The sequence below is a fragment of the Motacilla alba genome, chromosome 1 (genome assembly GCF_015832195.1).
Source record: "Motacilla alba alba isolate MOTALB_02 chromosome 1, Motacilla_alba_V1.0_pri, whole genome shotgun sequence".
NCBI lineage: Eukaryota > Metazoa > Chordata > Aves > Passeriformes > Motacillidae > Motacilla > Motacilla alba.
The window spans coordinates 3,721,611-3,748,274 of record NC_052016.1 but is presented as its reverse complement, the minus strand read 5'-3'; the positions used below and the strand labels follow the sequence as shown (position 1 = coordinate 3,748,274).

General features: G+C 45.6%; 1 protein-coding gene across 2 annotated transcripts in view; it reads right to left on the bottom strand.

Annotated features, from left to right (window-relative positions):
- Positions 1-25,489, bottom strand: part of KCNJ6 (potassium inwardly rectifying channel subfamily J member 6) — a 161,003-nt gene extending 135,514 nt beyond the window's left edge. For both annotated transcript variants that reach the window (XM_038150104.1, XM_038150113.1), the window contains exon 1: positions 25,157-25,489. The gene's annotated coding sequence lies outside the window, so the exon portion shown is untranslated. The remainder of the gene's footprint in view (positions 1-25,156) is intronic.
- Between the last annotated feature and the right edge of the window lie 1,175 nt (positions 25,490-26,664).

The following is a 26,664-nucleotide window of genomic DNA, read 5'->3' as shown; positions in this document are numbered from 1 at the left end:
CAATACATCTTTCATAATTCCATTTCTCCAAAATATTTAATCTTATTCATAAAACCATCCTTTAAAATGTTTTTCTAACTCCATTTCTCTCTCAACAATACCTGTCCTGCTCCATAACATTTCTAAATGAACATTTCTTATCTCAAAGTTTACATACAAATACATGCTATATAAACCTTCTATCACTGGAACAAATCCATTTCCTGCAATTAAGGTTGTTTTTCCTCTGTTTTTTTCTCAGTGGATTTCATGAGTTCCCTGTCTCCTCCATGCACGCTGTGATGGATTCACTCCTGTTACGGATTAAACTTTTTGGAATGTTGGAGTTGTATCCCCATGTTGGAATTGTATCAGAATGTTGTGACCAGGACCTGTGGAACAGCTGAAATTCTCTCCCCAGCACCTGTTGGAACACCTTTGCACTCCTGGGTGCTGTGCTGTGCTTTCACCTCCTCACACAGGTGATTCACACCCCTGAGCAGCTCCCTGCCACGGTGAGGTGACTCTTGCAAACCCATTCACAGCACAAATGCATCTCCTTTAATTTGCATTTTGATTTTGCTACATTCATTTTCCTTGCCATCCCTCAGCAGTGACTTTAACAAACTCCTTTCTTCTCTCCTCATTGACTCCTTCATGCCAAAAGAATAGAAAAGAGAATTTTGGAGAAAGAATTGGAGCAAACCCCTTCCTTCCAGACAGCAAAGTCCCTTTTTTTATGCGTTCTGTGTGTTTTACTCAAGTGGGGGACCCCAATGTGCTTGCAAGTGATGTTGTGCTGACAGAACCAGTGCAGAACATAAGAGACTTCACAGTGAAAACTGGGGAGGAAAATTTGATATTTGCAGTCAAAGTCCTCCACAGACTTCTGACTACATAACCTTTAATAGAGAAAAACAGGGAATAACAGCTGCTTGTAGATTTGCAGTGTTGAAGCAGAGGTATGGAATTGCACATATATATAATGGAACTGGGAAGCTGTCATCATTTTCAGAACTGACAAGAATGGTGGGTATTTAAATATTTCATCTGGACTTGTTATGAGCTGGCATTTCTCTGTACTTATTAATAACTGAATGTGCTGCGGCTTGAAAAAGTTTGGATGCAGAAAACCTGGAGGTGATCCAGCTGGAGAGGAACTCTGGAGGGTGTCCTGCTTGTGGCTGGGGGAGGGTTAATTTAAATTTTTAATTTTTTTTTTCCTAGCAGCTGGTTTGAGTTTAGTATGAAAAACCACACCGAACTTCAGTGTTGTGAGCAGTTGTCCCTAAATCCAGATTTTTCAGTGTATCATGCTTTGAAAAATGAGGAGACGCACACAAAGTGGGGAGGAAACACAGTCAGGACACTGACCTGGACTGGCCAAAGGGATATTCCCCACCAGAGGACACCATTCCTAGGATTAAACTGGGAAAGTGACTGGGAGTGGCTGCTCAGGAACAGGCTGGGAACAGTCAGTAGGTGGTGAAAATCGTGTCGTGCATCACTTGTGTCTCCTGGGTTCTGTCACTCTCTCTCCTTTTCATTACTATGATTATTATTATCAGTAGTACCAGCGTATTATTATTATTGCTATTGCTATTATTGCTATTATTATTATTATTATTATTATTATTATTATTATTATTATTATTATTATTATTATTTTGGTTATTACACTGTCCTTATCTCAACCCACAAGGTTTACTTGTCCTCCTGCTCACTGGCAGGCTGGGAGGGAGTGAGAAAGTCAATTATTTGTCAGCTGGGGTTAAACCACTACAGGAGGGGAAGGGACTTTGGTACAAAGGGCACCTGGATATGGATGAATATGTCAAATAGTTTGGAAGAAATGACAACAGGATCTTCTTTTAAGCCTCTGGTTTAGACCAAGATTAAGCCTGTGTGTCTTAAAAGTCTCGGTCTAGATGGAATTGTTTGAGAATTTCATTTCAGTTCTGTAATTAATCACAGTTTCAGTAGGGCTGTAGGTACAGCTGATGCAGTGGAGAAAGGTGAGCATAAGGAGAGAAACAGAGGTGAATTTACAAGAAGGATGGGGAGGGACTTTTATGAGAGCATGAAGTGACAGGACACAGGGAATGGCTCCCACTGCCAGAGGGCAGGGCTGGATGGGATATTAGGAATTAGGAATTGCTCCCTGGCAGGGTGGGCAGGGGCTGGGATGGAATTGCCAGAGCAGCTGTGGCTGCCCCTGGATCCCTGGCAGTGCCCAAGGCCAGGTTGGACATTGGAGCTTGGAGCAGCCTGGGACAGTGGAAGGTGTCCCTGCCATGGCAGGAGTGGCCCTGGACAGGCTTTAAGGTCCCTTCCAGCCCAAACCATTCTGTGATTTTTTGATTCTATGAATACCAGCAGAAATATTTAGTGATGTTTACACCATAAGCTGTGGATCCAGAAGGCAGGTGTGACGTGGATTCACCATTTCTGGAGTTTTCATGACAAGACTGGGATTTCATCCAGAAAAAACTGCTTTTTCCAAAAGCCAGCTCCTCACCTGGGGTTATGTGGTGAGGTCTGCAGGTGTGAGAGGATATCACCAGACCCCTACTGTTGAAAATAACAGAAAAATTTAGCTGTGAGTCATGTTCTTCCCTGGATTTTCAGGCCCTGCCCCTCAAAAGTGGAATTTAGCTAAAGGCTGAACAGACCTGGGAATAAAGCAGTGGCTGCTACTGATGCAGGGGCTTTGTCTGCACAGGTCCATGGGAAACATGGAATTTGCATGTCCTCCCTGCCAGCAGCCAAACATCTTTCTACACATCCACACTCGACACGGAAGGGAGAAGGAGTTCAAATATTGCTGAAATTTCCTTTGAATCACCTGCTTTTAATGAATGTTCTAAAATGTGTGACTGTGGAATGCTTCATGCAATGCCAGCTCTCACTTCATCAGAGAGCACTTCCTTCTGTGTCCCTGTGTGACAAACTCCTGGTTTTTTCAGCTAATTAATCATCTATTTAGTTAAGTAAATATATATTTTTGCATTTAAACTCATTGAAATTCAAGTTTCAGGCTCCATGAAGCTCTGAGCAATCTGGTCTAGTGGAGGGTTCCCTGCCTACAAAAAGGGCTTGGAACTAAAAGATCTTTAAGGTCCCTTCCAACCCAAACAATTCTCTGATTCTTTGGTTTGGTATTGAATCATCTATTGGAAGAGCCTCCAGCTTCTGGGGGTTTGAAATAAATGTGGTTACTCATTTTAATTTTGGATTAAATTTAGAGGCAAGTCACGTGAAATCATGCAGTAATCTAAAAATATCTCGTGCAGAGTCCTGTATATGATTCCCAAAGAGATATAAACAGCATAAACAGATATATGATCATTCTGGTGGAGTTTTTAATGTAGGTTTTCTATATTTATGAAGAGAATATTCAGTTTTGATATCTATGTTTGGAGCAGTTATTCTCTATCCTACATGTGTCCAGTGAAATATGAAAAAGAGTTTGAGCATATCCTCACATCAGGACCCTTTTTCTTCAAGTTCATTCCATAAATTCTGCCTGGAAACCTTTGGAGTAACACAAGCAGATATTTCACACATGATTCATGAGGCTACATCCAATGTATTCCCCCAAACTGCTTTTTAAGGAGTTTTAAAATTCCTACTCCTCCCAAACACTGAAAGTTTTCTCTGCTGGCAAGATCCAGAGCATGGAACAAAGGCTAAAAGCCATAAAATCTTGAATTCCCCCAGGAACTTGCCTTGTCCCTTTAGCAACACATCCCTTTCTTTTCAAGAGGATGCACCAAATTAAACTTCCAATGGAATTTTCTCTGCAACCATGTTTCCCATGGATAATGGATTCATCCAGGCTGCAGGAAGCTAAAGAAATCTTGGGTGGCAATTGTGGAATTCATTTCACCTACTTTTCTTTATTCCTTAGATGATTCCTGTTGCTTCCAGAGATCATTTTATCCCATTGCAAAGAGGATTTAAGGCAGGAAATATTTATTTCCTCCTCACTGGCTGGGAGCAGTCCAGCCCAACTCACCCTGCATGCCTGAGTTTTTGACTGCTGCCAGGACTTACATGGCTGATTTTTATGAAGATATCTGGAAATTATGGCAATTTTGGACATTGCACTGTATTGAAACACTGTTCCATGCAGCTTTTCCCTTTCTCCTTTCAATCATGACTCTCTTCTCCAGTTGCTGAGTGCCTCTCCAATTTTCCTGCTGGAACTCCCACCCAGAGGATTTACATTCTATATTATCTAGTATTTTATTGTGTGATTTCACAACTAAACTTTGGTTTTGGACTAATTTTTTTTTCTTTCTTTATAGTAATTCAGTAAAACACAGAAAAAGTAACATCTGATGCCTAACCAGGTGTATATTATTTCTACTTTTTTATGTTCTATCAGTGACATTCCTAATATTGTGCACTTGACCAACAGGTAGATCATTCTCATGTTTGTTTGGGGGTTTTATTTTATTTTTTTTTCCACAGAAGATATCACATTTAGCTTCCAGCAAAAGAACTGAGATCTATAAGGCATCATTTTTCTCCTTCCACCTATCAATGCTGGATTTAATAGCACTCATTCTTCAAATGATTTATTGCCAGTGACTGCATTTTTCACTTTCAAATTGTATGCCTAATGTCAGAATTATTCAGCATTTTATGTAAAGTTGTGTATTACGTTAGACACCCAGGTAAAATGCATCACACCTAAGTCTTTTTCCTGCTTTATTGATGAAGGTTGAATTCAAAAAGATCCTGAGAAGTTAAACTGCAAAGACAGCTCTGAAGGTCTTCCTGCAGTGAAAGTTAAAGGAGTGTCATGGATTTTACATCTATTTTTCATCAGCATTTATGCTGCAGTAAAGACACACCCCAGACTCTGTAAGGAGTGGGGAATACCACGTTTGAGCAGGGGGAGTGGAGGAGAAGCCTGCCAAAATCCAGAGCACAAAGGAACGAGGGTTTAGGCTCAAAGGTTGTTCAGCCTGGCATTGTGTGAGAGAAGGAAGCAGCTTTGCTGCCCAGCTGCTCAAGGATGCCAACAGTTGCTCAAATCCTGCCAGGGGGCCGGGTGCCAGTGACAAAAATGAGCAGAGTGTAACATCTGCTTTTTGTGATTGCTGCCCAAAAACCGGAGAGGAACATTCTGCTGCCTCAACACGCTCGGCTGGAAAGCCCTGCAAGGGTTTTGGAGTGTTGTGCTTGCCTTTGTGCTGCTTTCCCCAGCCTACCAACACCAGGCACCTCAAGACAAGAGCATTTTAGGGTTGTCATTTAGCCTCTTCCCGTGGCAGGGCTGTTCTCCCCTGTCTAGCACAGATGGTTGGTGCAGACATTAAGAGATAACCCAGGGGTGAAAGGCCCAAAGGGGTCATCTCTGGTGCCAAAAGGAGTTGGGTCCCAGCTAAGAATCAGCATCTTAGTCTGGAGAGCAAATGTGAGAAGAGATGAAAAAACATAAATATTCTTGACTGAGAGGCACTGTTTCACTATAAAAGCCACATGAATTATCACAGAGGCAGAAGCCTTCCACACACACACCCTGAAAGTGTTCAAGACTTCTCCCCAGGGCTTGGACACAGATTCCATGGTTACTTTTTTAGGAATTGAGGGAAAGGATCTCAATGTGTGCCCCACCAACAATTGGATGGTAAGATACACTTGCCGGTTGAATGATTTAAATCTTTTATTGACCTTTATTTTGGTGCAAATGACTTAAAACTTTCTCAAATTACTCCTATTCCAGTGCAGGTGCACATGGAAAGGATAGAATTGAAATATTTAGTGAGGGCAGGAATTTCATGGATTTCTCTAAGTTATATTATTTCCTCACTAGGTGTAACATTAATAGGTACCTTTAACCTCATGCTGTATACACCTACTAGTAGATTTTTTTTCTTTACTCCTGGGTAGTATTCAGTTTAAGTCTCATGTCTGTTAGTTTTGTGTCTATTAAATAAATAATTCATTCTATAATAGACTGAATCAGCCATTATTGAAGAACTTGAGAATGAGAGCGGGTTTTGGGGTGCTGGCCACCTCAATAAAGTTCCTGCCTGCTGTCAGAGGCCTGGGAAAAGGCAGGGACTTATCTAAACCCCCACATCTGTTCCTAGCACTTTCCCAGTCCTAACTGCTCATGGGGTCTTGAGCTCAGGGTGACTCAGTCAGAGCTCTGGGGCCTTCCTTGGGAAAGGCCTCTCACCACCTCCTCCTCCTCCTCCTCCTCCTCCAAATGTCTCAGTGAGGCAGCCAAAAGTTTCATTCTCCCTCAGGATCTGCTCCTGGCAGACACAACCAGGCTGTTGGAACCCAAAAGCAGCTTGATAAAACATCTGCCCTGTGTTCCTGAAATGCTGAACACCTTGAGGAAACGTTTGGCTCAGAGCAATGTCAAACAACTTTGGAAGAATTTGAAGCGGAGGCTCTGTGGTGGTGAGGAGTCATCAGGCACGAAGAAAGGCAGGTGTTGGATCCTTGTTCTCAGGAGTGGGATGCTCTGCTTCTCCTGGGCCTGATTCACACATTCCAGGGTGGAATATGTGAGATCTAGAGCATGTTTGGGAATTTTGTTCTCTGGCTGTTTCCAGTCCCTTGTTATTGTAGCCAATCATTCTTGTTTTTTTGTTATTTGTGTTTGTAGCCAATTAGTCCTGTTTTAGAGCAATAGTCTGTGTGGCTATTAGAGTTGAGCCTGGTTTTTCAGACCTTTTCTTCATTTTGTCGAGATCATTTTGGATGCTAAACTTTCTCTCTAAAATACAAAACTCGTTATTTTATCTGACAGAATTGGGCACTCCGCAGACCCAACTGGCCACATCCTTCCATGCTGTCAATGCACCCCTGGTAACTCCTCCTTGGCATGTCTTACAAATAATTTTATGGCCATGAGAAGGTAATTTCTCCTGGACCAGATTTCCCTGCTTCCTGATTAGAACACTGTGGCAGATGGTGTAATGTCTTAATAAAATCAAAATATATGACCCTCCTCAGCTTCTTTCTTAGCCTGTGTTGATCTACTGTGGAATGAAATGAGGCAGCTTTGATGCAGTGTGCTGTTGATAAAGCCATTTTTGCTTCTATTTCCTGGTGCTTAAAGCAGTTTTTATTTTTTAAAGGGCTTAATTTAAGGTGAGTGGTCCATAATTCAACAGTTTCTTTTCCTTTTTCTGCCAAGCATCCTTCACATTTAAGACAGGCGCCACATGTGTTCTCTCCAGCCTGCTGAAATTTCCCTCATTCTCCATGAATTCAGAGGTAGACTTGCTGTTGTCTCAGCTGGCTTTTAGTGTGTTCTTCAGGTTTAATTGATTTGAGAACATCAAGATTTATGTTATGTCCTGTCCAGTTATAGGGAAGGATCATCCCTCTTGAATTGAGTAGTTCCTTGCTCACCACAGGCCTTTCCAGTGCAAAAATCCACAAAAAAATACTCTTTATCCTACTAAATGTCATCTGTAGCTTTCCTTTCTGTTGAGAAGTGGGATAAAAGTCTCCCAGCACTTCCTCTTGCTACTGATCTCCTCAAGGATTAATTTCTTGCTATTACTGTTGCCTCTTCCAGGCTGAACTTCTCTTTGTTTCTTGGCTTCCAGTGTTAACCCCTATTCCCTTCAGAAATTGTCTCTAATCTTATGGCACAGTCTCTGTGTGCTTTGTTCCTGTCAGGTCAGTGTGAAATTCTCCACTTAGCTCAGTTAATTTCTTATCTTTTAATACTTGATATGGATTCCCCTGGGTGTGCCCTTTCTCTGGGGGACAGCTTTCCCTAACTGCTGCAGTTTCCTACAAAATTCCCCCAAATCCCTACAACTGACAGCTCCTGGAATCTGTGGGATTCTTCTAATTGCTAACAAGAGATTTGATTTTCTGATCCTTTTAGGTCAGTGATATATTTTCAATCCCCAGTGGAGCACCTTGCTCCTCTCTTCTCCTGTCACTACCTGGCACTTGTGTCAAGTCCTCGCCTGTGCAAAACACGTCTGGGAAAGCACAGGACAAACTTTCTGTGCACAGGAGTTGCACCAGGAGCTCCTTATCGTGATCATCTCAGCTGTTGTCTGTGCTGATGCAAAAATACAGGAAATAAAGGGGAATAAGGTTGAGGTGTTGGGGCATGGGGTGGACTCGATGATCTTGAAGGCCTCTTCCAACCTTGTCATTCTGGGAATTCTGGGAATTCTGTGAATGCTCAGATTTGTTCTGGATTGACTTCATCCCATTTAGAACCTTTTAAGGAATGATTCTAAGCATGGCTTTGATTCCAGGCCCTTTCCAAAGTCCCTGGTGTTGGCACACACCTGGAAACTCAGACTCGTTTGGGTTAGAAAAGATGCTCAAGATCTTCCAACCATTCCCCACCAAGGCCACCATGAGCCCACGTCCCCAAATGCCACATCAGAGTGTCTCAAAGATAAAGATGCCCAACTTCATCCCTCCTCTTTGTCTGTGCTTACACTGGTTCTGTGGCAAAAGCTTTGCAATCACCTGAAGATGATAAAGGGAGCCTGAGAGAAAGAGGGAGAGTTACTTTTCATGGTGGCCTAGAGTGACAGGACAACAGGGAATGGCTTAAAACTGAATGAGTAGGTTCAGATGTTCAGATCAGATCTTGGGAATTAGGAATTATTCCCTGGCAAGGTGGGCAGGCCCTGGCACAGGGTGCCCAGAGCAGCTGTGGCTGCCCCTGGATCCCTGGCAGTGCCCAAGGCCAGGTTGGACACTGGGGCTTGGAGCAGCCTGGCACAGTGGAAGGTGTCCCTGCCATGGCAGAGCTGGCACTGGATGGGCCTTGAGGTTCCTTCCCTCCCAAACCATTCTGGGATTCTCTGATTCTATCATTCCAAGATCTACTCCTTGGTCCTCGAGGTGTCCTGTGTTAAAATGCTCATGCTCTTGGTTATGTACATTGTGATGCTCTTAAATTTAACTAAAATACAACATGTTATATTTAAATTTTCATCCTGTAATTCGTACTTTGTAGCTTTTGAGAGCTGCTGAGGCAGTGCCTTACTAAACATTTATTCCAAATTAATTCTGCTGCTTTGTTTTAAGGCAGACACTGAATCCTGGAGTGAATTAAATAAAGGTGGGACATTTTCTTGTAGAGAATTACTAACTTGGGCTCTGAAAGTTGCACAGCAGTGTTGCTGTGAGTGTTTGCCTGTGTCTGGAATATTTTGAGGACAAAATTTTTCACTCCAGTAGGAGACAGAATATATATCCAGCAAGGAAACAACAACCATTCCAGAGCAGGTGAGGGTTTGTGCTAAAGAATGGAATTTACTCCTTTCTAATCTGAGCAAATTAAAGTTTGCCTACTCCTCCAAACAGGATAGTTCACCCATTTGTTAACATGCTTTTATAAGCCTGAGCTTTGCCATTAATGTTTCTTGAGGAAAAGGGAGCACCTTCAGGAGGGGTGTGGGAAACCCATCCTGGCTCTTGGTAGGAATTATTCCTCAAGCAACAGCACCACATTGATGTTTGGGTATAAATGAAGTTTTTGCACTGCATTTGTTCCATGCTCTGTATGCCCAGAACAGAACTGAAGGCCTTATGTGCATGTTGAATAGTGGGATTTTAAAAATAATAAATATTGCTACTCAATTAATGTTTTTGATTAATTCCTGTTCAGGCACCTTGGGAGAAATTCACGCCCTTGCTGAAGGACAGACTGAAATCCTTCCCTGGAATATGAGCAGGTTTACAAAGGTGCTGTGTTCTCTTGGGCTCTGCTGTTTGCACATCATTCTCTCCTCTCTCCATCCCAGCACTGCAATTCCAGGGGGAATTGGTCAGCTCTGAGTTTGTGCCTCTCTCCAAGGAGACTCCTGGACGTGGCTGGGCTGGGCTGGGCTCTTGAGCTGGGTTTTCCTCCAGCTTTTGCACAGGGCTGGTTATGTAATGCTGCAGCAGCATGGAGACACAGGAGCTGCTCCATGAGGAGAGTGGCAGTGGGATGGAGCACTGAATTCCACCAGAAAGGTGAACAGCCTCAGTTTGTGACAGCTAAAAGGACGAAGTTCTTTAATGGGGATTATTCAGATTAGACAATAATTGTGCCAGGCAAAATGTCCATCTCTGTGTGTGTAATGAGCTGCTGCAGCCCAAGGATTTCATCCAGTGACCTGATGAAAACATGGCTAAGCATGAGAACCTTGTTTGGTGCAAATAGGGCATTATTTACAGGAGTTGGCCATGGAATTCTTCTTGCATCTCTTTCCATCAGATCTTCTTTTTCTGGCCCTGTCAGTGCTGTGGAGCTGAGAGATGCTGTGTGCTGCATCTACTGGAGCTGTGCTAAGCTCCAAATGTTCCTCTTTCTGTGGGAGTAGCTAGAGGCAGGAGAAAAGCTCCTCTTTCAGATGCTACTCAAGAGTTCAGAATGCTGGAAATTAGCAGAGAGCCATGATTTGGTTTTGCAGAGAATGTGAGTCCACTGAGGGTTCCGAGACTTTGATGGATGTGAGGGAGGATAAACAGAGCCCTGCAGTGTCCCCCTCAGGTCGCTGTCCTGATGCCACAGGTTTCTTCCCTAAAATAAACTCTCCTTGTGGTTTTTTTTTTTTTTTTTTTTTTTTTTTTTTTTTTTTTTTTTAGTAAGGACTCTGTTCTTTCATCTTGGCTCCTTGCCTGTAGAAGGGGCACAGGTTAATTAGGGTTAATTGCTTTTTTTTTTTTTTGTTTAGAAAATGGCATTTTCTGCCTGCCTGTGGTTTGTGTTCTGAAGGGTTTTCAGCACTTCTTAACCCCACAGCCTCATATTTTGAGGACAAAATATTTTGTCCTCATATTTTGAGGACAAAATTTATCATTCCAGTAGGAGACAGAATATATATCCAGCGAGGAAACAACAACCATTCCAGAGCAGGTGAGGGTTTGTGCTAAAGAATGGAATTTACTCCCTTCTAATCTGAGCAAATTAAAATTTGCCTAAGTCATCAAAAAGGGATAATTCACCCATTTGTTAACATGCTTTTATAAAGCTGAGCTTTGCCATTAATATTTCTTGAGGAAAAGGGAAGAACACCTTCAGGAGGGGTGTGGGAAATCCATCCAAGTGTGGAGGGTAACTATGGTGCATTTTCAGAGGCACAGTGGGGATAAAAGGCTTTGTTCATCAGCCTTGAAAAACTGAATGGAAAAAAAAAAAAGATTTTTTTCTTTCCTTTTCTTTTTTCTTTTTATTTTGCTATAAGAAGCAGAGGGAAAAGCAGGTGAGGCCAAGATCAGCCACTTGAGGGGGAGGAAATAATGAATATTTAGTTTATTTCAGTACCTGAAACAGCTCTGATGGCTTTGGGCACAGTCTAGAGATGTCTGTAGTCATGAAGCTGAGAGAGAGACTGGAGAAAGCAGTTTGTACAAAAGCAGAGTGGAGCAAGGATTTATTTGTTTCAGAATTCCTTGTAATCCTCTTGCTCTGCTTTTAATGCCAAAATGGCAGCTGTTTAATTCAAGTCACTGCTGTAGCAGTGTAAGTCAATCAGAAATTTGACTGTGTTAGGAAAAAAAAAACCCTGATTATGTGATAGTTAATGCAGTTAATTCACATTTTCAATTATTATCCCACAAGGATATGCCTATGAGGAAAATACCACTGTGCTGAAGTTCTTCCACAAAGATTGATAGAGATGACAAAATGTAATTAAGGGTTTCAATTTATTCCCACTGAAATGAGTTGGGAAACTCTCAGTCACTTCAAAAGCAGCCGCCACCTTTTATGTTTGGCTGAGATCAAAAATATCCACTTGGAAATATCAGAAGCAAACAAGGAGGGCTCAGAAGTAACTAAAGCAAAACTCCTGGAGAATTGTGTGTTCTCTGTGGGCTCTGGCAGTGCAGAGCTGCTCACACAACAAATATTTGCCGATTGAATGATTAAAATCTTTTATTGACCTTTATTTTGTTGCAAATGGCTTGAAAGTTTCTCAAATCACTCCTATTCCAGTGCAGGTGCACATGGAGAGGATAGAATTAAAGTATTTAGTGAGGGCAGGAATTTCATAAATGTAACACTTCACAAAGGAAAATTCCAAAGCCATTCCTGGGCTGGGATGCTGTGCACCTACTTTCTGCATGAGAAGGCATTAGAAATGAAATATAAACCTTCCAGAAATGTGACACAAATCTGGAAAAGATTGCCAAGAAATCATCCAGTGATGGACTGTTCACACAGAAAATCAAGTTATACCCTGAGAATCAGCCAAGTTAGCACCAAGAGACTAAAGGATGTTCCAAGTGGAAGGAATTATGAAATCTGAAAATTAGAATAATGAACATTTAAAACCAAACTACATAAAAAAATTCCCCTATGGCTGTAACAGGGAAATGATTTATTGTCCTTTTAAGGAAAATAAGAAGGTGGATTTAGGGAACAACAGGCTGATTAACTTTCCTTGACTCCTTGGGAAAACTAGTGAATATATTCTCAAAAAAAGCTATTTCCAGAAAGATGAAATACAAGAACATGGTCAGGAACAGCCAGCTTGGATTTAGAACTGCAGAATGTAGAATAATGGAATGTTTGGGGGTGGAAGTGACCTCAAAGCTCATCCAGTTCCACCTCTGCCATGGGCAGGGACACCTTCCACTGTCCCAGGTTGCTCCAAGAAAAAAATCCAACTTGGCTTTGGACACCTCCAGGGATGGGGATCCCACAACCTCTCCAGGCAACAAATTTATCCATGGCTGGCCAGTCTTACAGATTTTTACCACAAAATGTCTGGATCTGTGGGTGAGGGCAGAGCAGCCAGTTTTTAGCAAGATTTTCAGCATTATCCCCGTTTTTTTGCTGGCCAAAAAATGGACAAATGGAGTGGATGGATGGACTGCAAGGAGGAGTGGGAAATGGGCTTGGCCTTTGAAGGGTCTTCAGATTCAAATCTCACAGCTCCTGGTTCCCCTTTTGGTTCCTTTTGGGGCACCAAAGGAATCTCAGCCTCCAGCTGACTCCAAACTGGGAGGAGCAGAGGAAGCACAGGGATCTCACTCAGCCAAAAAAGAAATATTGGCTGTCAGGAGCCTCATGAAGTTGAAACAGGAAAAACACCAAGTCCTGCACTTGGAAAAGAGCAGCCCATGCATCAATCCAGGCTGGGAACCAACCCACCCTGGGGTAAAATCTGGGAGTTCCACCAACATCCAGCTCCACGTGGATCAGCTGTGCAACCTCCAGCAGGGAAGGATGAACGTCCACTGGGATGTTTTGGGAACAAATGGCTGAGGAATGGGATTATTCCCTCTTCTAGGCACCTGTGAAGGACTCCAGAATTCCTAATCTATTTTTCTATGATTCTGTGAAATTATCTAATAATTCTTATATTTGTAATTTTCAATTTCTTTTTTTTCCTGAGCTAATTTAAGATCTATGATAGGTGTTAAATTAGAGTAATAAATGCACGTACACTGGACAAGAGTCTTTCCACATACACCAAAATCCTGGAAGTTGGGAAGACACACGAGATTATGTCTTTGTACATGAGTAAATCCTTGATTATTGGCTCAGGGGAAAGAATCACAGGCAGGATAAAGGTAAAGCACTTGATTTTCTAGTTAATTATATTAACATTTCTATTTGGGGAGAAAAACTTTTTAAATATTTTTTTAACTTTTAGTTCTAACAGTTCTAATTTTGACCTCTCTACTAATCATTAATTCATGTTTATCCAGCTGCATCAAACTACACTGATCCCCTCCTTTTTGCTTCCACATTGGTGTGTGATTGAGCAGAAGTACTAATTCTAATTTATTGAGTATGACTTTGATAATTATAATTAGAACTGGAGAGTTAGGATTGAAATTTAGACTGGGGTTTTTTTGGGGTTTTTTTTGGGTTTTTTTGGGGGGGGGCAGGGGGGGTTTGGTTTGGTTTGTTTTTTGCTTGTGGTTTTTCCTGATGATTCATCTTCACTAATGATGGTCAATTCATCTGAGGTCAACTCACAAAAATGCAGTTTTTAGATTGTGACTATGATGAAATGTGGAATATGTGCTTTGGGTCCAGCCTCACTCAACTTCAGATTTCACTGGAATAAGAAATTCAGCTGAAGCCAGAAATTGTTGTGGAAATTTCTAGTTCTTCCTCTGTATAATTTGCAAACAGTGGAGTTGGATTTTTCTCCCTCTTCTGCTCATAAGGAGGGTGCCTGAGGCGTTGTTTTCAAGAACAAAATGAAGATTTTTCTTGACATTTCAGTTACCACTGTTTGCTTCCACCTTTTCCAACTGCACACCCCAGCTCCTGGGCTGGTTTTTGTCTTGAAAATTATGGGGTGGCCCTGCCTACACATTTGAGGGTTTGAACATCACTTGGCCTTTTAATGGGCTTTTTATGGACTGGTTACTGCCATAAGTTGTCAAGAACCTGTTAGTGCACTACTTATTTCTGGAAAACTTCATTAAGGGGAAGTAGGAATAAATCTGTCTTTATTCTGCATTTCTAAAAATAATATGTAAAACATAACAGATGGCTTAATATTTTTATTTCCCATTTCAGCTGTGCTCACCTCGACCGCTCTTGACTGACGTTCCATGCAGGTGCCAACAGCCATTAATTTTAAAAAAAGCTGCTTTGAAATCTGTTTTCATATTTACTCCCAAATCCATGCTTTGGACCTAAGGCAGGCTGATCTTAATTAAAGATCCTGCAGGAACATTCAGGCTGCAGCTCCTGGTAAATGTTTGTGTGGATGCACATCCACCTCTGTTGAAAATGGGCTCTTTAATCCTGGGGAGCTGCAAAACCCCCATGGGAGCACCACGTGCTTGTGTAGCGGCCAAATGTGAGAAACTCCATCTAAAATCATCACAGTGGGAAAGGATTTGGAGTATTTGTAGAGATTTCTGGAATGTTCTGTTGGATCACCTTCCCTGGATCTGCTGGCTCTGCTTTTACACCGACAAAGCACAAATAGGAGCAAAGTTGAGGCTGGATTGTGCAAATATTTCTGATGGCAGTCCGAGGGAATGAAAGCTGCATGTCAGACCTCTCTCTCCTACATACCAGCCTGTTTAAAATAAATTTACATTTAAGGTCTGATATGAAATCCCTTGAAGTGAACGGGGAGACTTTAATGCTCTTTGACTAAAATGCATTTAGCAGATCTCATATTTTCTGTGATTCTATTTCTGTAGCAGCTTGGTGGGTTTTACTATTCCTGAGCATTTTCTGCAAGGCTTCCTCAACTTTCTTTTGTTATTATTATTTCTGCTCATGTTAATATCATAAATCATTCCTCTGCTGTAATTCTAAGGCCCTACCTGATTTTCCTGCTTAATTCTCTTCTAATATTTGAGTTGTGCCCAAACCCACCAGCCTGGCTTCTGAAAGCAGCTGGAATTAAAAACAAAACAACAAACAAACCATGAGTTCTGCTCTTTGCAAACATTATTATTATTATTATTATTATTATTATTATTATTATTATTATTATTATTATTATCATCATCATTATTTTTATGTTTTATGTTTTATGTTTTATGTTTTATGTTTTATGTTTTATGTTTTATGTTTTATGTTTTATTTTATTTTATGTGGTATTTCTCTTGAAGTTCTGGAGGTAAATTGGCTTCATATCTGCTGTCCTTGTGTCTTACTCCATGGAAGAGCAAAGCTCTTTCCTGCAGCAAACACTGCTGGAATGCAGAGTGTCAATAGCAGGGATTTGCTGCTTACACACAGAGGGTTCTCTTTCTTTTCTGGAGAGTTTATTAAAAATAATTATTCAAGGAAAAATATTTTCTGTATATCCAGAAGGCAAATGCTCTGGTAGTGATGGGTCAGTGAATTCAGTGCTGTAGCTTAGACCACAAATTTGCCACTTGCAAGAGGTAGAAAATAGTGATCAGCAACATCCAGATGTTGCAAGACACCTAAATTCCAGGTAGCCATCCCAGAGCTGTGGAATGGGAGTCTTTATGATCCAATTCTAGGGCTTTTTCCATTCTCTTTTTTTTTTTTTTTTTTTTTTTGGTGCGTAATTTTCCCTTCTCTCTCAAGCTCTTCTCCTTCCCACCCCTTCCAAATTTTAACCACCATATATTTTGATATAGCTTTCCTTCCTCTGGCTAGAAAGGAAGAACTCAGCCAGACCCAGAATTTGGAACAGCAGCAGAAGTTTAGAGTAACCCTTAGATCTTTAAGCCCTGTTTTAAGGAAAAGTTTAGTGGTAGTAAATGTGTGGAGAACATCTACAGTAAATCAATCTTTACCAAGAAAAAAAAGAAAAATTACGTTGTAAATGTCCAACACATAATTACAGCCACCATCACTAGAATATTCCAGATATTGTTGGAATATTTTCTTGGTCCCTACAATGTTCTGCTTGTTTCTCTTGCAGGTTTTATTGGTAACTTTGGTGTATTTGGGGGAGGTGGATTAACACTGCTTTGTTTGTAATCATGGAAGGCTTGGCATGCACTTTATGCTTTAATGTAATTATGCCTCATAGATAGAACCCAGCAGCTTCCCAAGGATTGCTCACATCCCTGTGGGACACTCAGCTGAGATAAACATGTATCTAGTTTATTGAACATGATGAACTACCTGAAGGATTGGGATTCCTGTGCACTGAGTCACACCAGCCCTGGATTTGGAGATGGCTGGAGAGACAGTGGGTTGAGTGGGACATGTCCCACTTGCTGGACACTGGTGGCACTGATGGGCTGGGATCCAGCTGCCTCCTTCCCCCTGCTCCCCTCTGCAAGTGCTGCTAGCTGAAGGTTTGATAATCCCCAGTTCCCATTCAGTGAAAAACTAAATTAGACATTTTATTTATTTCTCATCTAACAGCTCTGCTCTCCTGCACTTGTACCAGAAAAAGCCAGCAGCACGCTGAAGAGAACACACCAAAGCTGGCATAGCTTCCTTTCCTTTCCTTTCCTTTCCTTTCCTTTCCTTTCCTTTCCTTTCCTTTCCTTTCCTTTCCTTTCCTTTCCTTTCCTTTCCTTTCCTTTCCTTTCCTTTCCTTTCCTTTCCTTTCCTTTCCTTTCCTTTCCTTTCCTTTCCTTTCCTTTCCTTTCCTTTCCTTTCCTTTCCTTTCCTTTCCTTTCCTTTCCTTTCCTTTCCTTTCCTTTCCTTTCCTTTCCTTTCCATCCACAGCCTGCTGCAGTTGATGGCAACCTGAGATCATTAAACAGCCTCTGGTTTTAATTAGTTAAAAATGACTCCTTCCATTTCCTTGCCCACCTGTGTCCTCCCTGCCCCTGCTGTTGGTTCCAGCTCTGAGAGTCCAAGGCCACCTCTGAGACCAGGGGGCACTGAGCCACTTCAGGCTGCAGCTGGAGAGTGTCAGGAGCAATGTGAGATAAAAATCAGCCTGACTTCTACATAAACTTGGTATTTTTATAAGCCAGACAGGAGGAGAGTGATGCAGGACAAGCACAAGCAGGTTTAGTGGGCACAGTTCTGTGAGGGAGCTCTGGAGACAGGGATCCATCTCCTACACCTTCTGCACCTGGAGATGGCCACATCGATTTAATTACCAGAGAGGCATCCCATGAAACTTGGGGCACCAAACTGTGGCATCTCTAGAAGCCTCCTGAGCTCTTTGATGGAATAGAATTACTTTTTGGAGTTTCCCTTTGGAGTTGCCCTGCTCTTTTCCTTGATGCTCTTAGGGCAGACCTCATTGCTCATTGCTTCCCTGACAGGAGGGGGAGGCTGAGGGGGAGGTTGGTCACTTCTACCAGGGAACAGGGACAGAAAAAGGGGAAATGGCTTCAAACTGTGCCAGGGGAAGCTCAGCTTGGACACAGGGAGGAATTTCCCCATGGAAAGGGTGCTCAAGCCTTGGCAGGGGCTGCCCAGGGAGGTTTGGAGTGCCCATCCCTGCAGGTGCCCAAGGAAGGCCTGGATGTGGCACTCAGAGCTCTGGGCTGGGGACAAGGTGCAGACCAGTCACAGCTTGGAAACAATGATTTTTGAGGTCTTTTCCAACCCAAATGATTCCATGATTCCACTCTAAGATACTCCAAGAAGCCCAGGGAAGCTGTGCTTCCAAAGCAGGCAGTGCCTTTTGGAGATCTTCCTGTGGAAACCTGGCCCCATGGAAATCGATGGGGAATTACCTCATTACCTCTGTGCGTCCAGACAGCTATCGAGCTGCAAGGAGCTTCTTAATTACAATCATTTAACATAAATGCTTCTTTTCAGGAATGGGAAATTGATCTGGCAGGCTGATAGAAACTGCAGACTCTGCGTGTCTGCAGGAGATGGTGGGAGAAAAAGCAGGAAGGTAGGAAATACCCTTTTGTCATTCTTCAAATAACTACTCTGAGAAATAATTTGACAATTGCTCATTGTTCTAATGAACCCCTGCTCTTGATTATGATAAATACCAAATTACATGATAATTTCTCCTCTGCTTTCATTGACAAAGTTGTCTGTATTGACAAGACACAATGAGATTATTTTTTTAAATGGGAAGCAAAAAGCAGAGGATTTCCTGCAATGCTGCAAAGAGCTCTGAGCTGGAGAGGCTGAAGCAGGGATGGTTGTGATAAAGCACTGCAGAACACAGTTGATTAGAGCATTGAATTAACGATGCTCTCGTGCAGGCTCTCATCATGCCATTCGTTCCCTCGGCCTCTTGTTCCACCCTTTTAATCTGCACATCACTGTTTTCTTGTCCAGAAGTGTTTTGGGGGTTTTTTGGGGTTTTTTTTCTGTTTCTTTTTTGTGGTTGGTTGCGGGTTTTTTTGGTTGGCTTTTCTTTTTTTTTTTTTTTTTTTTTTTTTTAAATCAGCACAAATGCCAGCACTTTGCTGTCATCAGGAAACAAGCCCCAGTGTTCTGCTCCAGAGAGTCCAAAAAAAAAAAATCCTGTGCATGTTGGCTTTCTCAGGTCAGCCTCCAACAGTCTGTACAGAGGAGAGGAGCGTGGGATAATCCAGGCCAGCTGTACAAACCTCGGGTCTCCGGTGTTTGTTTGTCTCTGAAATGCCATCACTGCTGTGGCAGTAGCAATCAGACCTGGGACTGCTCTTCCTGAAGGCACAGCTGAATTTAAAGACCCAGCACAAGTCAAAGGGTATGAAATGAGATGAAATAAAGTCAAGACTGAGGCAGTTTCTGTGATGGGTTGGGGAACCATATCCAAGGGTGTGTTGAAGAGCCTCTCCCCACCCAAACTGTTTCTAACCTCCTTCAGCCACGGGGCACATGAGGATCAGGCCTCAAAGCCAAATGGAAAACTTCATATTGACATTTGTGCCACCACCCCAAACTCATAAAATCCCAGTGTTGCCTCAGGTTTGAGCTTTTCTGTTTTTCAGATTCTGTGCTGCTTTAGTGGGCGGGTCTGAGCCTCACATTATGGGATGCTGAGCTCTCTGCACAGAGCAGGGAGACAAAACAATTCCTGCTCCAGCTGGGCACCAAGGACAAATGACCCAAATCTCAGCCCAGGAGCACAAACAGCGTGGGCTGGAGAGAGAAAAACAAGCAGGGTGGGAGTGCCTGGGCTAAAGCTGGAACTGGACAATGAACTGCAAGGTGCAAATGGAGCAGAACTGAGCCAAGGGAGAGACCCCGTGCCCGCTGGTGCATTTTGGGACCATTTTGGTTCATCTTGGGTGCAGCCCTGGCTGGGCTCTTGTGCTGCCCAAGGTGGATCCATGGAGGCCTTTGAATAAATCCCTGCTTTATTCTTTAGCTCTGTCCAGCCTCTGTTTTTGGTCAGCCTTCACAAGGCACCACCAGAATGATTTGAGTTGGATGGGACCTTAAAATCATCCAGCGTCATGGCAGGGACACCTTCCACTGTGCCACGCTGCTCCAAGCCCCAATGTCCAACTGGGCCTTGGACACTTCCAGGGATTCAGGGGCTCCACAGCTGCTCTGGGCACCCTGTTCCTCAGTTTTAGGATGAGTCAGAGGCTTCCTGTGCCGGAGAGGTTTTCCTGAGGGGTGGATGGCCACAGAGGTGTCAGAGTCTGAAGCTGAGCTCCCTCACTATGGACATGGCCAGAAAGGGTGGGGAGGTCACTGGCAGTCAGGATTAATAAGAGGCTCCCCGGTTTAAGTATTTGAGCCTTCACTGTCTGCACTCACACACAGAGTTATTAATGCAGATGGTTTAAAAAAAAAACCCTTAAATCTCTGTGGAATCATAATTTACTCCTGTGGATTGCAAGCTGTGTGTGCAAATGTTAAAGGTTTTCTGACTGCAAGGCAGGCTCTGCCCTTGGATAGACTCTGTTATTTTCCCACCAGAGTGAGACAAGAAAGTAAATACTTCTTGGAAGTAAATAATTTCCAGCTGAAGATTGGTGGATATTGTGGATACAGACTTCCAGCTACCATTAACCTGAGGTTGTGACTGGAAAATAGCAGCAGAATGGGCTTTTGCCTTGTGGCTATTTTTTAATTCAAAGCTCTCTTGAGTAATACTCCAGGAAAAAAAAAACTTCTCTGACCAGCCCTTGGCACTTATGTTAAAGCTTCTTGTGCAACCTCTGGCATAAATTTGGGTTTCTGCAGTCAGGGCTGTGGAGAGCCCTTGCACTCATGAAGATTTTCAATGTGTTCAAGGCCAGGCTGGATGGGGCTCTCGGGGAAGGTTCCCTGCCTATGGCAGGGGGGGCTGGAATAAGATGATTTTTAAGGTCCTTTCCAAACCAAACCATTCTTTGACTCTATAATTCTTCAATTTTACTGGGCATCGTGTGGCTCCGAGGGTAGAAATTGCCTGGTTTTGAAGAACTTGAAAATCTCCCTGCTTTGTTTTTTTGTCCTGCGTCTGAGGACAGGATGTTCTGCTGGCCATATGTAGGAGCTCGTGAATAGACTGCAAAAAATCCACTTTAATGAGCTTTCCAAATGGAAGCAAGGTGTGTCTCCTCAGCTGCCAAATTCCCTTGGCCCTGGGTGACATTCTGCGAGGCAGACCATGGGTGAGGAGTTAAATGAGGAGGAGCTGGTGAGGTCAAGGAGGAGCTAAAGGTGCTCTGAGCCTCCTTGTGGACAGGATCCATACCTGCCATGCTAAGGACAGAAAAATTCCAGTCTCTTCACAAGAATTTTGATCACAGAGCTTTTCCTCCTCCAGAACTTGCATGGACAGGACTGATCCCACTGATGTCCTGTAGAGTGTGGGGCTGGGATGGGCTGGTTTGGGATGTCCTTTTGGCAGAGACTCCATGACACAGTCATGAGGCTCTGTCAGGAGTCCTCGGGCATCATTAAAAATTGCAGTGCTGTGTGGAAAAAACTGGACTCAATAACCTCCAATTGTTCAATGCTTCTTTTCCAGCTATTAATAAAACATAAAAATTGTATTTTCCACATCAGCAGCATTCTAGCAAAGCATCTGGAGAAAACCTCCAAAAGCCAAGCAACTAAAAGCCCAAAAAAAAATCTTCCAGAAAGTCAAGTGGGACTGAGATTAAAACTTTTCCTTTGGGTTTGCTGTTTGGTAAATCTGGGGTTTGTTCAGAAACATCACATTCTGCACAATCAATATTTAAATATTAATACTTAATATACTGGGAATATTGTTTTCTAGTATCAAACTGCCTCCACCAGTAAAAATTGTACATCCACATAAATGTAAAGCATTAACCTAAACCTTATATCTTTTAAAAATCTGCCAGGGCTTTATATTGTCCCATATCAAAAGTAACATCCTGGAGCAAGAAGGTGATGGAAGCACCGAACAAGGTGCAAAGCTTTTAACAGCAATGAAACTCAAAGAAATTATACAATAGAAATGGGATCTTCACAATGCATCAAGCACTGCTGCTTAAGACATAAATTAATTTATTTGGGAGAGCGTTAATATGAGTTATTTTACTTCTTGCTTTTATAGAAGGATATAGACAAGCCCTGAATAAAACTGTTTTTATATGTAAAAATACCATGAGAAGATCATGACAAACACAGTAATCCTACACCAACAGTATCCAGAGTTCCTGAGAGGTGGAAGAAAGAACATAAAGCTGATACCTAAACCTATTGTGAAATATTTGACTATATCCTTTGTGATGGGGATTTTATGATAAATGTAAATGAAATTCTGTTTCTTTTACATAGTTTGAAGGAGAGATCTTATTTTCCTTCCAAAGTACCACATTTCAACAAAATGACTACAAAACAAGGCTCCAAGCACATGCTTGTGAAAAACAAGTCTTTTCTGCAGTGAAATTATGTATCTTGGGAAGCTCAGACTGGATGTGGTGCAAATGCACTGGCAGAAATCCCACAAAGAATTGAGCCTTTTACTAATTGAGGCTGTGGTTGTGGGGCTTTGGGTTGGTGTTGCTATAATTAATTCTTTCCTTATTTGCTTCTGAGGCAGAATCATTTGGTAATGATCTGATAGCATTGTTGTGACGCTGCAGGAGCCCTGCCTTATGTAAGGAAATCAATAACTTCAAGTATTGCAAATGCTTTGGTAACTGCCCTCAAGAAGAGTTGGCCTCTGTTACTTCTCATTTTCCCACAGGAAAGTAATGAGTTCCCCAGCTTGTACTTGCAGTTCAGGCCTTTATTCCCATGTTCCCTGGGAGATAGGCTTGGAAATGGGAGGCCCAGCATTAAAATATCCAGGTCTCCATAAAGGCTTAACTCATTAGTTCACTCCAGAAGCAGGGTTAGGGCAAAATGTGGATTTACAAGAAAAAGGATTTGTTATTCTCAGGTAGGAGTCCCTGCAGGGAATTGCAGGGTGGTTTGGCTTCAAAGGGAACTTAAAGATCATCAGGGGCACCTTCCACTAGAGCCCCACCCAGGAATACCCACCCTGGGTATTGCAGGAATAAATAAAAATCCCAATTAACTCTCACACTTGACTAGGACTCACCCATGTGTTTGTCTCTTCCAGAATTCTTTGAAACAGAGAATTTATAAGCAAGAAGGAAGGCAGGCAGAGCAGGAAACCAGTCCTGGTGTGATTTGACAGATTGCTGATAGTTAAAGCACAACCCAGAGAGGCCAGGGATCTGGATTCCAAACCAATAACTCTCCATGTACCTATAGTTTACTGCCTATCAGCACCGAGGCAAGATCAAATAAATTTCGTTTGCTTAATGAAAAACGAACATCCTGACACAGTGAACAGCCCAAAAGTGACTAATCCATCTCTATCTCCCCCAGTGAATAGTATTAATTATATTGTTTGCTTTCCTAGACTAATTTTTTCCTAGTCTGAGGTAATAACTGCATATGTAGCTGCTAGAATGAGATAGGTATAGGTGAGCTGAGCCGATGATTTACAACCCATCAGAGCAAGAAATGTATCCTGGCTGTGGGTGCATTATCACCAACCCAGCACTTCTTTCCCCCTCGCTTTTTCTGTTTATTTAAACTGGCCCCCAGCTGCCTGAGGAGAAGAGGGCTCTGTCAGGAGGGGGTTTTGCAACGAGCTGACCATGGCTGGCCGGCACAAACTCCACCCGTGCCCCTCAGCAGTGGGACGGCTCCCTGAGCTGAGAGTGCAATTCCCTCCGAGTGCTATTTCTCCGCGAGTTTCCTGCAGGCAAAGCAGCCGAGGTTGGGCATTTCCCACCTTTTCCTGCAGGCAAAGCAGCCGAGGTTGGGCATTTCCCTCCCTTCGCGGGTGCTGCGTGTGTGAACGGGGGATGCAGTCACCTGTAACGCCTCACAGAGAACCGCTGCAAAACAGCCCTAAAAAACAACCCCGAGCGAGCTGCGGGAGAATCTGTCATTTTTTAATGTCTTTGCTCCCAGCTCCCGCATTCGTTCGGCTCAGGAAAGTTTAGTGGCCCTAAGTGAGTCTTCCTCTGGCTCCTGGCGCCCAGCAGGGAGCGGCTCGGGGGGGGATTTTAACAGCGGGGACACCAATGGGGGCTTCTCCCGGGCTCCCCAGCGCAGAATTCCCGTTTCAAAGCCCCCGAGCCGCGCTGTCCCCGCGCATCCCCCGCTCATCCCGCGCTCCCCCGGCCGCTCCGCCGCTGTCCGCGGTGCTGGAGCGGGGCCGGAGCGGTCCGGCAGCCCGAGGCAGAGCCCCGCCGCTGTCGGAGAGGTCGGGGAGCAGGGGGGGAGAGGGAGACATCCTAAGCATCCTAAGCAGCCGTGAGGAGCAAGCCCCGAGGCAGATTCCCGGAGAAGATGCTCCGGCCACGGCGATCCGGGAGTCCCCGGCTCCCCGAAACTGCGGTCTCCTCCCCACCGCGGTCCCCCGGCCCTTCGCCGCCCACCTTTACCACGAGAGGAAAGTTTTATCCGTGGTATCTTTCTCCCCACCTCTGGCACCGGACCTGGCCGGGAAGGGACGGCGAGGGCCGGGGGGAGTGGAAGAAGGGGGGAGTTATCCCTTACTTATTTATTTATTTAGCTCTTTCCTCCCTCAGGTCGCCATGGTGATACCGAGCTCGCTCTCCTTCCGAACAAGAGGAGACGGGCACCCCTCCGTGAACACCCCCGTCCCCTCGCCACCCGTGTCCCCCGGGGGACGCTGTCCCCTGCCTGACCGCCCGGCGGGGCCGCGCCGCCCCCTCATCCCGGCTCGGGCTCCTCTCCGCCCGGCCCCGGCTGCCTCCAGCGCTGCCCCGGCTCGGCTCAGCCTCGCCCCGGCTGCCCCCAGCCAGCCCAGCTCCCGCAGCGCATCCTCCCCGCGGAGAAGTGAGACGGGAGCGGCCAAAACAGCACCGTCCCCCCGCTCCTCGCCTCCTCCCCGCTCTGAAGTTCTCCCCGGCTCGGGCACCGCCGCTGGGGAGGGGGCGGCCGGGCGGGACGCGGTCCCCGGTGGCTCCGGTCCGCCGTGCCCGCGGTGCCCGCGGTGCCCGCGGTGCCCGCGGTGCCCGGTGCCGAGCCCCGGAGCCGGGGGAGGCCGGCGGAGCCCCGGCCCCGTCGCGGCGGCGGCGGCGGCGCTTTTGCCCGAGGGCGTAGAGATGGGGCTCCCACGCGGGAGGTTCCCGCGACGGCCGCTGGCAGCGGGGACATCGGGGCCGCCCCGCCGTGCCCCCCTCGGCCGCGGTTCTGCCGCCGCCACTTGGCCCCCCGCCCAGCGGGCAGCGGCCGCTCGCCCCCCGGTTACATAAGGAACGCGCCCCGCATCCCTCGGCACGGCCGCCGTGGCGGCTCGGGGGGCTGGAGGAAGGGCGTTTTTTGGGGCAGGGGGGGGAGACGGAGAAACGCGAGGGCAGCGAACCTGGCAGCAAACCCGCGAGCCCCGAGCCATCAGCTGCGCAGCGTCCCCTCGGGCAGGGCAGCCCCGCTTACCTGGCGGCTGCTGTCACTCCATGCCGGCTCCCCGCGGGACGGGACGGGGCAGGGCGGCTCTGCCCGGCGCTGCTCCGGCTGCGGGGCTCCGGCTCCGGCTCGGTGCGCGCGTCTGAGCGCCGCTCGCTGTCACACGGCCCCGAGGACGCTGTCGGGCGTCTCCATTCCCCACGCCCGCTCGCCCACCTCCCGCCAGCCGCGCACCCCCGGGGGGGCAGCGGCTCCCGCCGGCCGCGGGGCTCCGCCGGAGCGGGGAGGCTGTGCGCGGTGCCGAGCGGGGCGGCCGCGGGCGGGGAGGCGCGGGGGCTGCGCCGGGGGCTGCGCTGGCCCGGCGGGCGCGGAGCGGGGCGCGGAGCGGAGCGCGGGCGGCGGCAGCGCCCTCTGCGGGCGGCGCGGGGCGGCGGGGGCGGCGCGCTCCTTGCGCGGGGGCGGCCCCGCTCCGCCGGCCTGCGCCGCCCCCGCTGGAAGGGAGCGCCGCGCTCCGCGCTCCGCGGGGACGGAGGGAGGGATGGAGGGATGGAGGGATGCAGGGATGGGGCTGCGGAGCGCCGCGGAGCGCGGGGATCCCGCGCTGTGCCTCCCGCCGGGATGCGGCTGCCTCGGGAGCGTCCCGCCTACCCGCGCAGGAATCACGGAACGCTCTGGGTTGGAAGGGACCTTAAATATCGGGTAGTGCCACCCTCCCGGCCGTGGGCAGGGACACGTTCCACTAGCCCCGTCTGCTCAGGGCTCCATCCGGCCTGGCCTTGGGCAGTGCCAGGGATCCAGGGGCAGCCGCAGCTGCTCTGGGCACCCTGTGCCAGGGCCTCGCTGCCCTCACAGCGAAGAGGAGAAGGACAGGTCCATCCAGGGAACACCAGGGTTTGTGTCCCGCAGCTCTCTGGTGCATAACTAGGGCTGATCTCACACCACGAACAAATTCCCATCCCCTTTGGGGCGCTTCCCAGCACCTTCACCCCCCTCCTCACTGGTGGAGCCTTTGGCATTGCTTTCCCACTCTCAGGCTCGGCTGAAATTGGCCAACAGCTCCCACATTCCTGGTTGGAACAGCTGCCAGGCAAACAGGCAGGTGCACACCTCCAGACATCAACAGATACTTTACTTCAACCTTTGCTGAGAAAAGCTGGCTGGAAAGCAGAGCCCAGAAGTCCTTTCAGACATCATCATCATCATCATCATCATCATCATCATCATCATCATCATCATCCTTTCCAGACCAGTCCACCTGCTGAAAAGGTGAAATGCTTCACCTTTTGTGTCTGCACTGTGATAAATTACCCATATTCCAAACTTTTGCTTCTAGTCAGAGGGAAGCAGGATGGGATTGTGGATTTTCAGGTAAAGTAAATGATAACAATTTGCACTTTCAAAAGTTTCTCTATAATTTTTTGTCTTAGATGAGCAGCAAGCCCAGCTCCACACCCCGTCAGTGCTCTCTGACCATGGATCATCAGTGATTGATTTTTTTTCTCCTTCTGAGAAAAGAAAGTAATACTTTAAACCAGCAC